The following is a 15,000-nucleotide window of genomic DNA, read 5'->3' as shown; positions in this document are numbered from 1 at the left end:
GTTGACCTGAAGTTCTTTAGATGGTAACTTAAGGCTAGGACTCTCCCAATACCACCTCGTCAGGGTATGGGGACGCGACAGTATTAACTTAATACTAGGAACACAAGGGAACATGGTTTACCGGCAGAGGTTTGAGGTCAGCTGTGCAGAGAACCCAGGATGCTGCTTTCTCCAAGAGAGGGGAGGATGAAGAAAAGAATAAGGGCCAGGCATACCTTTTCATTCATGCAGACTAAAACTGGGTAACAATTCCCTCAACCCTCTGCTACTTGTCCATTAAGGAGCCTGAGGTTTAAACCAGCTATTGTGCAGCCACCACAGGGCCGATAGAGTACGTATCGAGCCTCCTGTGGATCACGTCTTACAGGTAGTGGGCTGTGAAGGTCGTTTGACGCTTCCACACCCCTGCTTGCAGAACTTGCGTCACTGAAAAGTTTTTCTTGAAGGCCAGGGAGGTAGCTACTCCACTGACATCATGAGCTCTAGGGCGACGTGACGGAGGAGGGTCAGGATTCAAGGACAGATGGATGGCCTTTCGAATCCATGCTGAGATGGTGTTCTTGGTAACCCTCCCCTTCGTTCTCCCAGTGCTGACAAACAAAGCCTGCACTTGGGGACGAACTGCAGCTGTTCTCTTCAGGTATAGCCTCAGACTCCTTACTGGGCACAGTAGGAGATGGCCTGGGTCATCTGTTACGGAACGAAGACTCGAAATCCGGAAGGACTCGATGCGAGGGTCCGGCACTCCCGGATTCGGAGTCTCAGCAATAAACTCAGGGACGAAGCTGAACGTTACCCCCCCCCCATCCCCTTGAATGGGCGATGTCATACAAGAGACCATGAAGTTCGTTAACTCGCTTGGCTGACGCCAAAGATAGTAGGAACACCGTCTTCCAAGTCAGGTGGCGATCTGAAGCCTGGCGTAATGGTTCGTAGGGAGGTCCCTTAGAGACCAAAGGACTCGAACCACGTTCCATGGAGGAGGTCTCACTTCCGACTGAGGGCAGGAAAGTTCATAACTACGTATGAGTAGGGAAAGTTTTAGCGAAGAAGAAATTTCCACTCCTTTGAGCCTGAAGGCTAGACTTAAGGCTGAGCGATAGCCTTTCACTGCCGAGAATGAAAGGCGCATTTCTTCTCGCAAATACACGAAGAACTACGCTATTGCTGGAATAGTGGCATCAAGTGGAGAGATACCCCTTCCACGACACCAACCACAGAAAACTCTCCACTTCGCCTGGTAGACTCCTGTGGATGACTTTCACAGGTGTCCAGACATCCTTTCCGCAACTTGTTGCGAAAATCCTCTCTGCGAGGAGATGCTGGATAGTCTCCAGGCGTGAAGCCGAAGCGAAGCTACGGCTTTGTGAAAGATGTTGGTGTGTGGTTGTTTGAGTAGCTCGTGTCGTGGAGGGAGTTCTCTCGGAGGCTCCGTAAGGAGTTGCAGAAGGTCCAGGAACCATTCCGCGTGATGCCACAGCGGAGCTATGAGAGTCATCGAGAGGTTGACCGATAGTCTGGTTTTGTTGAGTACCCTCCTCATCAGACAGAACGGGGGAAAGGCGTATACTTCGATGTTGTCCCACCGTTGTTGGAAAGCATCTTGCCAGAGAGCCTTGGGGTCCGGGACTGGGGAACAGTACAGCGGCAGTTTGAAATTCGACGCTGTCGCGAACAAATCCACAATCGGGGAACCCCACAAAGTTAGGACTTTGTTGGCTACTTGACGATCCAAAGACCACTCGGTACTCACTATCTGAGACACTCTGCTCAGACTGTCGGCGAGCACATTCCTTTTGCCCGGAATGAAGCGAGCCAAAAGTGGAATCGAGTGGACTTCGGTCCATCTCAGTATCTCTACTGCAAGATGGGATAGCTGTTCTGAAAAGGTACCTCCCTGCTTGTTGATGTAAGCCACTACTGTGGTGTTGTCACTCATCACCACCACAGAGTGATCCGCCAGGTGCTGTTGGAACTGTTGAAGGCCCAGAAAAACGGCCTTCATTTCTAGCAGATTTATATGGGGGCACTTTTCTGATTCTGACCACAGGCCTGAGGTCCTGTGGTTCAGAACGTGAACCCCCCACCCTTTCTTTGAGGCATCCGAAAACAGCATCAAATCCGGGAGGACGACGAGAAGATCCACTCCCTTTTGTAGGTTCTCGTCTGCCACCCACCACTGAAGGTCCGTCCGTTCCGCGAGACCCATAGGGATCGAGACGTCCGGGGAATCGTGTCCTTGACTCCACCGGGACTTGAGTTGCCATTGCAGAGATCTCATTCCGAGGCGACCGTTGGGAACTAGACGGACCGAGGATGAGAGATGGCCGAGGAGACGTAACCACGATTGGGTTGGGAGTTCGTCTCGTCTGAGGAAAGGACTTGCGACCTTCCTCAGCCTTGCTATCCTGTCGTCTGATGGAAAGGCTCAGTGGAGATTGGTGTCCAATATCATGCCTAGATATACCAGTCTTTGGGAAGGAAGCAGAGAAGACTTCTCGAGATTTACCATGATCCCTAGATCTTGGCAAATTCCTAGAAGTTTGTCTCGGTGTCGAAGAAGGGTTGACTCCGAGTCTGCTAAGATCAGCCAGTCATCCAGATAACGGAGGAGACGGATGCCGATCTTGTGTGCCCACGAAGATATCAGGGTGAACACTCTGGTGAAAACCTGAGGTGCTGTGGAGAGACCGAAGCACAGCACCTTGAACTGGTAGATCTTGTTGTCTAGGCTGAATCCTTGAAGACGGATGGATTGGGATCTGGAAGTACACGTCCTTCAGATCCAGTGTGCACATGAAGTCTCGCGGTCTCACTGCGAGTCTGACCGTGTCTGCCGTCTCCATGCTGAACGGGGTCTGCTTGACAAACCTGTTCAGAGCTAAGAGGTCGATGACTGGTCTCCAGCCTCCAGACGCCTTCCCTACAAGAAAGAGTCGACTGTAGAAGCCTGGGGACCCGTCGACGACCTCTTGGAGAGCATCCTTCTTCAACATGGTCTCGACTTCTCCCCAAAGGGCTTGCCCTCTTGCAGATCCCATGGCAAGAGAGCTCAACGACACTGGATTCGCTGTCAAGGGAGGAAGAGATGTTATGAACGGGACGCGATATCCTTGACTGATCACGGAGATCGTCCAGGAATCGGCCCCGAGTTGCTTCCACCTGTTCGCGCAACTTTGGAGGCATCCCCCCACAGGTGTACATGCGGGGGGGACTGCCAATCCTAGCATTTGCGGCCTCGGCCACTCCCCCTAGGATTCTTACCTCCCCTGGAGGACTTCATGCCTCTCCTGTCCTTGACAGGAAAGGGCTGTTTGGACACCGCTGCCTTTGCTGCTACTGCCGGTTTTGTCGTCTTTGCAGAGCGAGGTTGTTGAGGTGCTGAAGGCTTATAGGGCTTTGATGTAAAGCCCTCCACCTCTCAGCCGCCTGCTCTATATCTTTCGGCTCAAACAGACTACTCCCCAAAAGGGAGGAATGTCTGAGCTTACTGACCTCGGTGTTGGGGACCTTCAAGTTGAATCTTTCAGACATCGTATCACGGCGTTTCAGGATAGTGTTAGCCCACAAGTTCAAGACTTGGTGGGCCAGAAACTCGATGGTACGAGTGCCTGAAAGAAGGAAGGTCTCCAAGGCCTTCCTGGTACTCTCCTTAGACAAGTCTTCGGATCGTATCAGGATGCCAAGAGATCCTAGCCAGATATCCAGCCACGAAGTGGCCTGTATGGCACACTTCGCTACCTTCTCCTGGCAGAGAATCTCCGAGGCCGAGAACGTCACTGGCCGGTTGGAGTCTCTCGAGAGGGACTCCCCTGGAGAGCTCTTCCGAGTGGTGGAGGGGAAGAGCTAAACAGGACTCCTCGACGACTTCGAAGTACCTCCTCTGGTGGACACAGTGGTGGTAGGAGTTTGTTTCCGGTGCTGGAACGGCTGGAGGAGGCTAGCTCGGAGAGCTGGCTCTCGACCTTATCTCTGGCACTCTTGACCCCCTGGGACCAGGGCAAAGCTGCACTGGTTTTAGGGGGCTTTTGAGTACCAAAGACTCGGTCCAGTTAAGGTTCCTCATCAGTCAAAACTTGCCAAAAGGCATGCTCCGACTCCTGCGGTTCTCCTTCTGATGGACTAGCAGCAAGGTCTCCAGTCCCCAAAGGCTCTTCTTGGGGGGACTCGTGGACGTTCTCCGCGGGCTTAGCTGGTTCTGGTCTGATCCTCGAAGAAGATTTCGGAACCGTCTTGAAGTCCTTCGACTTCCTCCTGGGAGGGATGCAGGATTCCAATAAAGATGGTGGGGGGCTCTTCTCCGCCTCCACCCGAGGAGACTTCTCGGCGCGAGGTGGGGTTTCTCCCATTGGTGCGATGGGAGAACGCCTCACCTCACGAGAATCCCCTGAGGACAGAAAACCCTCGTCCACAGGGGATGGAGAGAAAGTCTGGGGAGGGGTGGGAGCCTTCCTCGACGGCTTCCGAGGAACCAGTTTCGCCCTTGGAGAAGTAACCACGTCGTCCACTCCTCTCTTCCTCTTCAGGTGGCCGAGATAGCCACTGATTTGAGGCCTAGTTCAGAGAAAGCGGGCTTGAAAGCCTGTGCAACCGCTCTGATCAAGGGCCCAAACCAGGGCAGCCGACTGACAGCAGCGCTGCCAGAGACACCCTCTGGAGGGAAGGGGATCGTAAGATCCCTAGGAGTGGAAACTACAACCGGGTCTGCCTGAAAGGAAGAAGCTGTAGAATAAAAGTTCCTGGACCTGTCCGCAGATTTTCCTCCCTCCGTTGGGCGCGCTGTCCTGCGCTTACGGGGGGGGGGGGGGGGGGGGGGGGGGGGGACAAGATGGAGATGACCTGACTGTACGTCGTCTGCAGGATCCTGTGTGGGAACGTGCTGTGGGTCGCACGTGAGCGATGGCGCGTAGGCGCGGGAGCTCGTGGGTGCACAGGCGTCAGGGCGCGTGGGCGCGTAGGTGACGGGGTGCGTTGGCGCGCGTTCCGGAGACCTCTAATGGAGTGCAGCCACAGGATGTTGAAGGGCCCGTAAGGGCGAAGCCGTAAGGCGCGTGCGTGCAGAGGGAATATCCCTAGCGCGCGGGGCGCGCAGGAGGGCGCTCATCAGGAACAGAAGTTCTGGCAGTGGGCGCGTGGGTGCGCGATGGAGACTGCGGGCGATGGCGCGTAGGCAAAGGATGGCGAGCAGGTGAGGTCTGATGGCGAGTCGGCGATCGTGGAGGAGAGCGCTGGCGAGCAGGAGAGGAAGGAAACTTCTCTTTGGAGCCCTGATCCGAAGATCGAGGGCGAGCAGGCGAGCGATGACGAGCAGGCAAGCGTTGGCGAGCAGGAGAGTGCTGGCGCACAGGAGATCGCTGACGAGCAGGAGAGCGCTGACGAACAGGAGACCGAGGGCGTCCATGGCGTGTATCAGGCCGAGGGCGCACAGAGGTCCGTTGGCGAGCAGGAGATCGTGGGCGCGTAATCTCTGGAACTGCAGGACGAACAGATCGTGGGCGTGCAGGAGAGTGCTGGCGAGATGAGACAGCGACCGGAGAGCGCTTGCGCGCAGTAGTGGGCTGGCACGCAGGCGAACGTTGGCGCACAGGGGAAACCTGGCGTTTAAGGGACTTACACACAATGTGTGAAAGCCCCTTTTGCCACGAAGGGACCGGTGCCCCTGTGAAAATGGGATGGGTGGGCGCCCACAGCACGTCAGCAGCCAGGAAAGGTGAAGGCAGGTCAGCAGGTCTGGCAGGCATAGGAGATCGCGAACGATCTGCGGAGAGATCCAGGTCCAAGGAAGTAGCAGAACGGAAGCTGAAGGACGAGGTTTCCCTGCGGGGGACTGCGAGGATGAAGATCCGAAGAGGCGCCTCCTAACACCCTTGTGAGGAGAAGGAAGACCTCGGCGACGAAGAGGAAGGCGAGTCTTACGTCGGATACGTCCTCTGGGAGCAGCAGGCAAACCATCGGCAGTCCTCCGAAGAGGAGTCTCTGTCAGTGAACTCCCTCGTGGGGGAGAATCACCCGCAGGAGACACCGTTGGACTTAGTTCCTCCCTCGAAGGATGTTCGGAAGGGGGAGCTAAGCCTTCAGCTACAACAGGAGCAGGGGTATGAACACTCATTGGAAGCGTCTGCCACAACAGCCTCGACAATAGACAGAGGGTCAACCTCTGCTACTGCTGGTGACTGTTTGACAGCTGCTCCCAACCTGACCATGTCAAACAGGGCTTCCTTGGAGGGCGAACCCTGAAGCCCCAAGGAAGCCCAAAGCTGCAAAAGATCATCATTATTTACATCAGGAAATAATTAAATCCTCCCCGGGGGAGGAGGAGGAGCTGCCTCGCTATGGGAGGCAACTCCCTCTCCCAAACCCCGAAATCGGTCAACAACAGTACGGCCTACGCTACTACTCGACGGCCTCTCGCGAGTGGGAGCTTCGGAGGAGGTTTGGGCTACGGAAGAAGAGTCCTGAGGATTTTCCTTCTTCAAAGAAACCTTCGAAGGAAAAATATCCCGTTTGGACTTCTTCTGGCGCCGAGAAAACCTCTCCCACTGGGAGGTAGGCCACTCCCTACATTCCATACATACGTTATCACTTTCACACCGCTGACCCCTACAATAAGGGCATAAGGTGTGAGGATCCGTCTCGATAGAAGACATGAAGGTCCCACAAGGGCGGTCAGGTAACCCAGGGCACTTCCACATTGTAGAGGCCAACTTCACAACACTCTAGAAAAGAGAAAGCAAAAGCAATGATTAATGGCTGTCGTGTAGGCGAGGGTGACAGCGGACACGTCTGTCTAGCACCCGAGCCGTAAGCAAAGTGAGCTTACAACACAGGTGTGTGAGGGGGGAGGTTAGCTAACTACCCTCCCTACACCCCCCCCCCCTAACCAGCGGTGGGGTAGTAATCCTTCGTTAAATTTGTATGGCTCGTCCTTTCAGCTACGCCGAAAGTAATTACCCACTTTAAATAGCGTGATTTGTATTCCAGTTACGGAACAATTAAGTATTAAAGTTTTCTGTCATCTATAAATCTGTTTTGTAAAGTTAAGTGTTTACATTTTCTGCCTCTTGTACGTAAACATTTTCCGCGGTTTTCATCCTCCTCTACTGGCCCGCACTTCGCTCTCGGACATCGCCTCACTCCAAAGGTAAGGTTCCGCATTTTTGTTACTGTATTTTTACTGTTTGCTCTAATTGAACTCTTCTTTTTCAGATTATCAATGTTAATTTATTAATATATGTGGTGCACATCCTTTTTATAATCATTTAAAGTGGCGTTTTTCTAGGGTCTGGAACGAATTAGGCTATTTACATGTAAAAGGCGACTTGCTACACGAAAAAATCACTTTACGAAAGCCCTTTCAGAACCAATTATCTATGTGTTGCGAGGCATCACTGTATTTCTTTACTCACGACATTCAAGTATACGAGACTTGACGCTCCTAATACCATTTGTATACAGTATACTGTATTCTTTGATGCAATACCCACGTGAATATTTCTCATTTTCTCAAGCTTAAAGTCATTTCCACCAACTTATGCTTGAGGGTGCACTCAGGCACACTGTTCTATCTAGTTTCTCTTCGTCTTGTTTTATTAAAGTTTTTATAGTTTATATAGGAAATATTTATTTTAATGTTACTATTCTTAAAATATTTTATTTTTCCTTATTTCCTTTCCTCGCTGGGCTATTTTCCCTGTTGGGGCCCCTAGGCTTATAGCATCCTGCTTTTGCAACTAGGGTTGTAGCTTAGCATATAATAATAATAATATTACATTTTAATGTATTCCCATAAAGTACTATTTATTCTTTCCTTCACTTTATCTTACTAATTGTTCGTCATCTGTTTTTTCCTGTTATTGCCATATTGCATTCAGTTTTGATATATCATATACTTGCTTTGAACGAGTTTACCCTACGAGTTTACCCTTCAAGTTTACCCTTCAAGTTTACCCTTCAAGTTTACTTTACAGATGCCATACTGTTACACCGGTGTTTCCGTTAACCAATCCCGTAACCGTACGTATGGAAACTTATATGGAGGGGGGTTATATTTCCCACTTCCTTTGTTTTCACTTCAAGTACTTTGCTTCAGGCCTTTCCAAATCCTTTTTACGTGTGTCATCAAGCGTAGGTAACAAGTTTCTAAAATTGTATAGGCCTAATGGTGAAGCAAGAACCATTAGTTATTCAAAAAAAATATACCGTGAATAATCACTCAAGAAATAATAATCAATCATTGATGTTATCGTGCGCAGCTCAAAATTACCTTTTGCAAGTGCATACAAAGCTTGATGTATTTATTTTTTTCCCAAGCGAAGCGAGCGCACGGGGAACCAAGAACCATTAGATTTAGGGTGAAACATTTTCAAAAGAAAATATTTGTTTTTCCATAGTAAATACAGTAATGTGATTTCACCGAATTTGACTTCATATCAATTATACAGAAGTAGTCAAACTGGTTGTTCTGTTTGTTTGCGGTTGAAATGAAGGTCAAATTCGGTTAAATCAAATTATTTACTACAGGAAAACATATTTCTGTTTGAAATATTTCCCCGTCCGTAAATATAATTTTACCCATTGCTACATAGTGTCAACAACGAATTGTGTATACACGAGAATTGTTACAGATGGTTTCAAAACACTGGAGCCAAGATGTAATGTATATCTAATGTAGATTCGAGTGCTTTCAAAAATGCAGTACCGAGACTTTACAACAAGCTCCCACTAGACACCAGAAAGACTTGATATAAAGGCTTCAAAGAAGCTGAAGACTTTCTTGTCTTACAAGGGAACCTTTGTATATCAGAGGCCAGTTCCTCCGCGTTGTTTAAAAATGGACACCGACTGGTAACTTAAACTTTCCCCAGTATTATTTTACTGTATTACAGGGCAATGTAACCTAGGAAAAGATACTTTTTCTTATAGAAAAAATTACGCTCTCTTCGAAAATGACACTCGTTGCCGTCGCAAATGAATAATTTCAGAAATATATATATATGTTTATATCCTACGATAATGGGGGACCCCCAGTGGGAACACGGGGTTTTGGGTGGGGAAAACATACTGGGGAAACGATATATAAACGAAAAACAAGCCTTTTCTTCTCTATACATTACCTTGGATGTACTGTATAATAAACGGAAGAAAAGACAAAACAGTATAACTGGATAAACTTTGGAGGTGCCGTTGCAAAGGCTATGTCTCATAAAAAAATACGGTAACCAGAGCTGCCAACGTGTGATGTAGATCAAATATTAGCGCAACATGCTAACATTAGCAATGTTTTTCATTTAATTTTTCTAATTCTACTTACCGGTTGTAGTCGCTCCCATTTGTTCTTTTGTACATAGCAGGTTTCGACCTTCTGCGCAAAAACCCTGCCTCCCAGCGCAGAGACTCTTCGTCCACCAATAGGATTTCTTCTTCTCTAATCGTGAAATGTAACTATTCATCTTCTCCACCAGCTCTGTCCAAGTCTATTACTTGATCAGTTATGTAATACCCTCGTATACATATTACGTTTGACCCCAGTATTACTCGTTTTATTATCCGATACCTTATAAAATCACCTCATTTTACATACCCATCAAATATTATTATTTATCATAGACTCCATTTTATGTTTCTATTTTACTTTTATACATTTTGTTATTACCTTGTTACTCCCAGATTTCACATAAATACTTGCTCTGGACAAGTTTCCCATTCTGTTCATTCATGTTTACTCTCTAAACTCCGTTGCTTTTCCGTTAACCAATCACGAACCCATACGTATTGAAAGTTTGCACAGGGGGGTTAATATTTCCCTACCCCCACCTTCCAACAAACCCTTTTCCGTGGAAACCTTTGCCCAAGTAAGGTCTTTGTTAGTTCAAGTGATGACTTTTTGCGTATTTTACAATCGAAGTTTTAGAAAATTGTAACGACTTCAGTAATCCATATTTGAAAGTATTTTAGTGAATTCCAATGTTGATAATTTTCTTAAATCTCGTAATGTAATATACCAACTTTTACCGTGTTCCAAGTGCATTACAAAACTAAAGCAAAGCAGGTAAGACGCCACAGACTCACAGTCACAACACCACCCCTGACCCACAAGTTACGTCGTCACGGTCATAAAAGTAAGTCATTAATTTCTTTAACTTTAATGTGTTAGTTTTTACTATATTTTGTTAAGAGTGCAAAGCTCAACATTACCTTTTGCCAGTGCATACGATCTTTATGTTTTATTTTCCTGTGATCGTAAGCGAGGAACAAGAACCATTATATTCAACGTTGCTAAAGTTAGCATAACATTACAAATGTCAGCGTGCGCAGCTCAACATTACCGCTTGCCAGTACATACGAGCTTGATGTTTTATTTTCATGCGAGCAAAACGAGCTAATGGCGGAACAAGAACCATTATATATAATGTTATCGTAACAGTGCTAACGCTATCGTAATGTGAGTGAAGTGATACGGATTAACATATATATAACAAAGGGCATTATATTGGGTTTGTGACCTGGGAACTTCTAGGTTAGGTTAGGTGGGTTTGTTAGGTTCTGTACCCTTTTTGTACTTTTTTATATATTGTGTAAAGGGTATATAGAAAATTTTTCTAAAATACACATGATAATATTACCGTAGCATTGCTAACGTTAGCAATGCCACAGTAACGTTGGTAACACTGTGTATCATTGGTAACGTTGCTTATACCGTTCTCAGTACATACGCGAGTGAAGTGACACGGAATTTGAACAAGTAATTAAATTTAAGCATTTTAACAAAATATATATAATAAGACATTATATTTAAACATTTTAACAGAAAATATATGTTTTCCTGTAGAAAATAACGTGATTTATCAGATTTTCACCTTCATTTCATACGTAATAACAGCAGCCAGTTCAGCTACTCAAAGTTAGTCGAATCGGTTGTTCTGTTGGTTTGAGGTTGAAATGAAGGTCAAATTCGGTCAAATCATGTTATTGGGTAGTTTGTAGCGCTACGGCCAAGCGTCCTAATTTGCTTATTATCGCTCCGACTGTTATCTTGTATAGAATAAAAACGTTTGGAAATGGTCTACAGATCTTAAATATGTTGTGTAAGGGGGGGTCCGGAGGGGCGCAGCCCCCCTGGGTAAGGACATGGCTTTTAGCATAGGTTAGGTGGGTTTTTTAAGTTAGCTTCTCCCGTCATACTCGTAGGTAAGGAAACTGTTGTGTAAGGAGACGGGGGGGGGGGGGGGGGGGGGGGGAAGCACCCCTGGGTAAGGATACGGCTTTTAGCATAGGTTAGGTGGGTTTTTTAACTTAGCTTCTCCCGCCAAAATCGTTTTTAGTACGACGGACACAGTTCAGAATATTCCCGTTTTCTACGGGATCTGGCCGTCACCCTACAAACGCTCCATGTTATTTACTACAGGAAAACATATTTTCTGTTCGAAATCAGAATCTGTAATACAGTAAAACTGGTTTCATTGTAGTGTATTACAGGGCGATGTAACCTAGGAAAACAACTACTTTTTCTTATAGAAAAAATTACGCTCTCTTCGAAAATGACACTCGCTCCCGTCGCAAATGAATAGTTTTAGAAATATATATACATCTATATCCTCCGATAATGGGGGACCCCCAGTGGGAACTCGGGGTTTAGGGTGGGGAAAACATACTGGGGAATCGATATATAAACGTAAAACAAGCCTCTTCTTCTCTATTCATTACCTTCTTGAAATTATAATAACCGGAGGAAAATACAAAACAGTATATCTGAATAAACATTGGAGGTGCCGTTGCAAAGATTGTGTCATGAAAAAATACAGTAACCAATGCTGCCAACGTCAGATGTAGATTAAATGTTATTTTGTGACCTGTCATACTACTAGGCTAGGTTAGGTGGGTTTGTTAGGTTCTGTGCCCTTTTTGTACTTTTTATATATTGGGTAAAACTTATATGGAGAAATTATTTAAAATTCGTATGGAAATATCTATCATTGCTATCGTTAGTAATGTCAGCGTGCCGTTGGTAACTCTGTGTACCATACGTCAACTTAGGTAACACTGTGTATTATTGGTAACGTTGCTAATGTTATTGTTCGCAGTACATTCGTAAGAGAAGTGACACCGTGCAACTTAAAGTTAGCCGAATTGGTTGATCTGTTTATTTCCGCTTGAAATGAACAGCAAATTCGGTTAAATCACGTTATTTACTGTAGGAAAACATATTTTCTGTTCGAAATCTCACCCTGTAATACAATAAAAAATTACCGTAAAACTTTACCCTTTTCCCCCAACTTAACCGACAAGCCGTGTCCTTACCTACTTACCTAAAAGGGGTCTAACGCACCCCTGCGACCCCAATTACACTGCAGTATTCTGTTAGACATAACAATATAGGTGGCCGCTAACATACATACACCCCCGGGTTGTGTTCTTAGCCTAATTCGACATTAGGTACAGTATCGACATGATAGCTATACACTATGTTACATAAATCATGAGGCTAGGGAGCTTATGCTCATGGGCGCCTCAGTATCTTTTTCACTCACTATTGGTCCACCTTGGGTATTGTTACCGATATTACCGTGTTCAAAATACGGTAATAAGATTATAAAAGTAGTAGCATTTTCAAAGTATGAATAAAGTGTAAATAAAACAGTGGACAATTGAGTTGTAGCTATAGGGCAAATCCATAGACAGGCTTTAATAAAGTTACTCTTTAATAAAGTAATAAAGTAAATGCGCATTTAACCAGTACTTCACTGAAAGCTTTATGAACTTACCACATTGTGTTACTATGCTCTATCAGTCACAATATCTTCAGTGTGACTTGAGGTTTCACGGAACACACATGACAGTTACTGGCCCTTATTTCTTATACATTATACAGTTTATTATACAGGGATTTAAACAACTACAACGGTTAGTAGTTTCGTAAACAAACACAGCTGACGACTCGATGATCAAATGAGAGACCATAGCGATTTTCTATGTATAATATACACGTTTACTTACCATATTTAAAATTATAACCTTTTTCAGCTGTATTAATCTCATCAAATTACAATTTATTTTAGTATCTTTGTTAGAATTATAGTCCAGACTTACCACCACTATTGCGTTTGGTTTGGAGTACCGCGGGAATAACAACCTATGAAAGTAAGTCACAATCGATCACGCATAACTTCATTGATTTTTAATTGGTTCTAAATTTAATAACCCTAAGGCATTTGGTAACTAATTTCAAAATCAAATAAAACACAGAAAATCCCCAGCTATCTAGGGCCTATGAATCATATATACTATAAATTACGTTGTTACACAAATTTTGGCAATTCTAATAATGATTAAAGGTCATTAAATCCTACCGAAGCACGAGCTCAGTTTCTGCTATTGACCTTGAATTTTTTTTTCAAAGCATGTTTGTTTAATATGATAAGGAGTACTACTGATGGTCACTAAGATTGTAGTACTTTGAAAGAACACTTGTAATATAACGCACCTTGATAACGTGCACTGAAAATTGCAAAACAAGTTTGATTTGCGAACTTTTAAAAAATTATTGTAGCGTTATTCCCTTCCAAAGAGTCCAAGGAACTGCCACCACAAGGAGTTGGAGGGGATTCGGTAAAGTCCAAAATATATCCTGCCCACAGGGTCTCCCCAGTTGCCTCATCCTTATGCAGCTGCCGTTCCCGGATGGAAGTTCTGTACGGCACCAGTTCATAATAATATATTATATTTTCAGCTTTATATACCAAACCACAACTAAATTCTTAGCTTCTGAAATATATATGAAATACATTAGTGTTTCATATATGAATAATATAATAATTACAATGCATTTATCTAATCATAAAAATCCAAATTTTAGTACTACTCGGCATATTTTGATGTGCGAGTTCCTGTCTGGCGTATCGCACGACTTACATTTTGAATGATTTCAACTAGTTTTCCGATCTTTAATAGAGAAGAATTAATATTTTTTATTGGTGAATTCATCATGCAAAGCCTATAACTGTACTCTCAAGCTTAAAAATTAAATCATGATGAGTTTATTTGCATGCTACAGATATTTCGGAGAGGAAACTTTGACTTAAAAGTATCAAGAGGTCTTTTAATGACTTGCGTCCACTTCCTTGGGGGCCAAGATTTTTGGAGAATTTTTCAGTGACTCTCAATCAGTTTCATAAGTATTCCTTCTTAAATAAATGTCAGATTTCAACATGTGTTCTAATGCTTAAGTAACAGCATCTGTCTCAGTAAAATATTAATTAAAGAGAAAACAACGAAAGGACTTAGCGACGCTAAAAAAAGAAAGTATCTTAGATAAATTATTATGGATTGAGCGAAAAAAAAACCAAGTCTAGGATTACCAAGGGAAAATTAGACCATTTCACTTCTTCTAACCGTTAAGTGCTGTCATTTAAAACAATGATGACAGATACTTATACGTCACGTTTACACAAGGTTATAGAAGCGAAGTAATACAAAGTACATCACATTCACTACATTTCTTTGAAAATCTTGAAATGTACGAGTTTGTAATACAATGTCTGCTCTATGGCATAACTGATAATTAAAACTATTATTATTATTATTATTATTATTATTATTATTATTATTATTATCATCATCATTTATGAGTGCGGATTATTAAGAAAATCACTTTGACGTCGTGAAGAGTAAGGAGGGGTTTATGAAAATAAAAACTAGCTAAAAATTTAGGACCTGGTTGCATGGAACCGACAAAGACCAATTCTAATAATTTCAGTTCTGGGGAAAAAAATATTTATTTTCGTTTTAAGTTACTAAGACTGATAGACCTAAAGTAACCCAAACGATACTTTCTGTCTTCTGATAGGTGCTGATTGTGAGGCTCACACACACACAATACATATATATATATATATATATATATATATATATATATATATATATATATATATATATATATATATATATATATATATATATATATATATATATATATATATATATATATATATATATTGTGTGTGT

At 44.3% G+C, this 15,000-nt stretch overlaps 1 protein-coding gene across 1 annotated transcript in view; it reads right to left on the bottom strand.

Moving 5' to 3' along the window:
* LOC137645460 (phosphatidylinositol 4,5-bisphosphate 3-kinase catalytic subunit alpha isoform-like) overlaps positions 1-13,651 on the bottom strand; it is a 25,316-nt gene extending 11,665 nt beyond the window's left edge. Inside the window, exon 1 of the mRNA XM_068378265.1 lies at positions 13,481-13,651. The gene's annotated coding sequence lies outside the window, so the exon portion shown is untranslated. The remainder of the gene's footprint in view (positions 1-13,480) is intronic.
* Positions 13,652-15,000: the final 1,349 nt, after the last annotated feature.

The sequence above is a fragment of the Palaemon carinicauda genome, chromosome 8 (genome assembly GCF_036898095.1).
Source record: "Palaemon carinicauda isolate YSFRI2023 chromosome 8, ASM3689809v2, whole genome shotgun sequence".
In the NCBI taxonomy this organism is placed as follows: domain Eukaryota; kingdom Metazoa; phylum Arthropoda; class Malacostraca; order Decapoda; family Palaemonidae; genus Palaemon; species Palaemon carinicauda.
The sequence above is the reverse complement of the archived record's forward strand: the minus strand, read 5'-3'. Positions and strand labels throughout refer to the sequence as shown.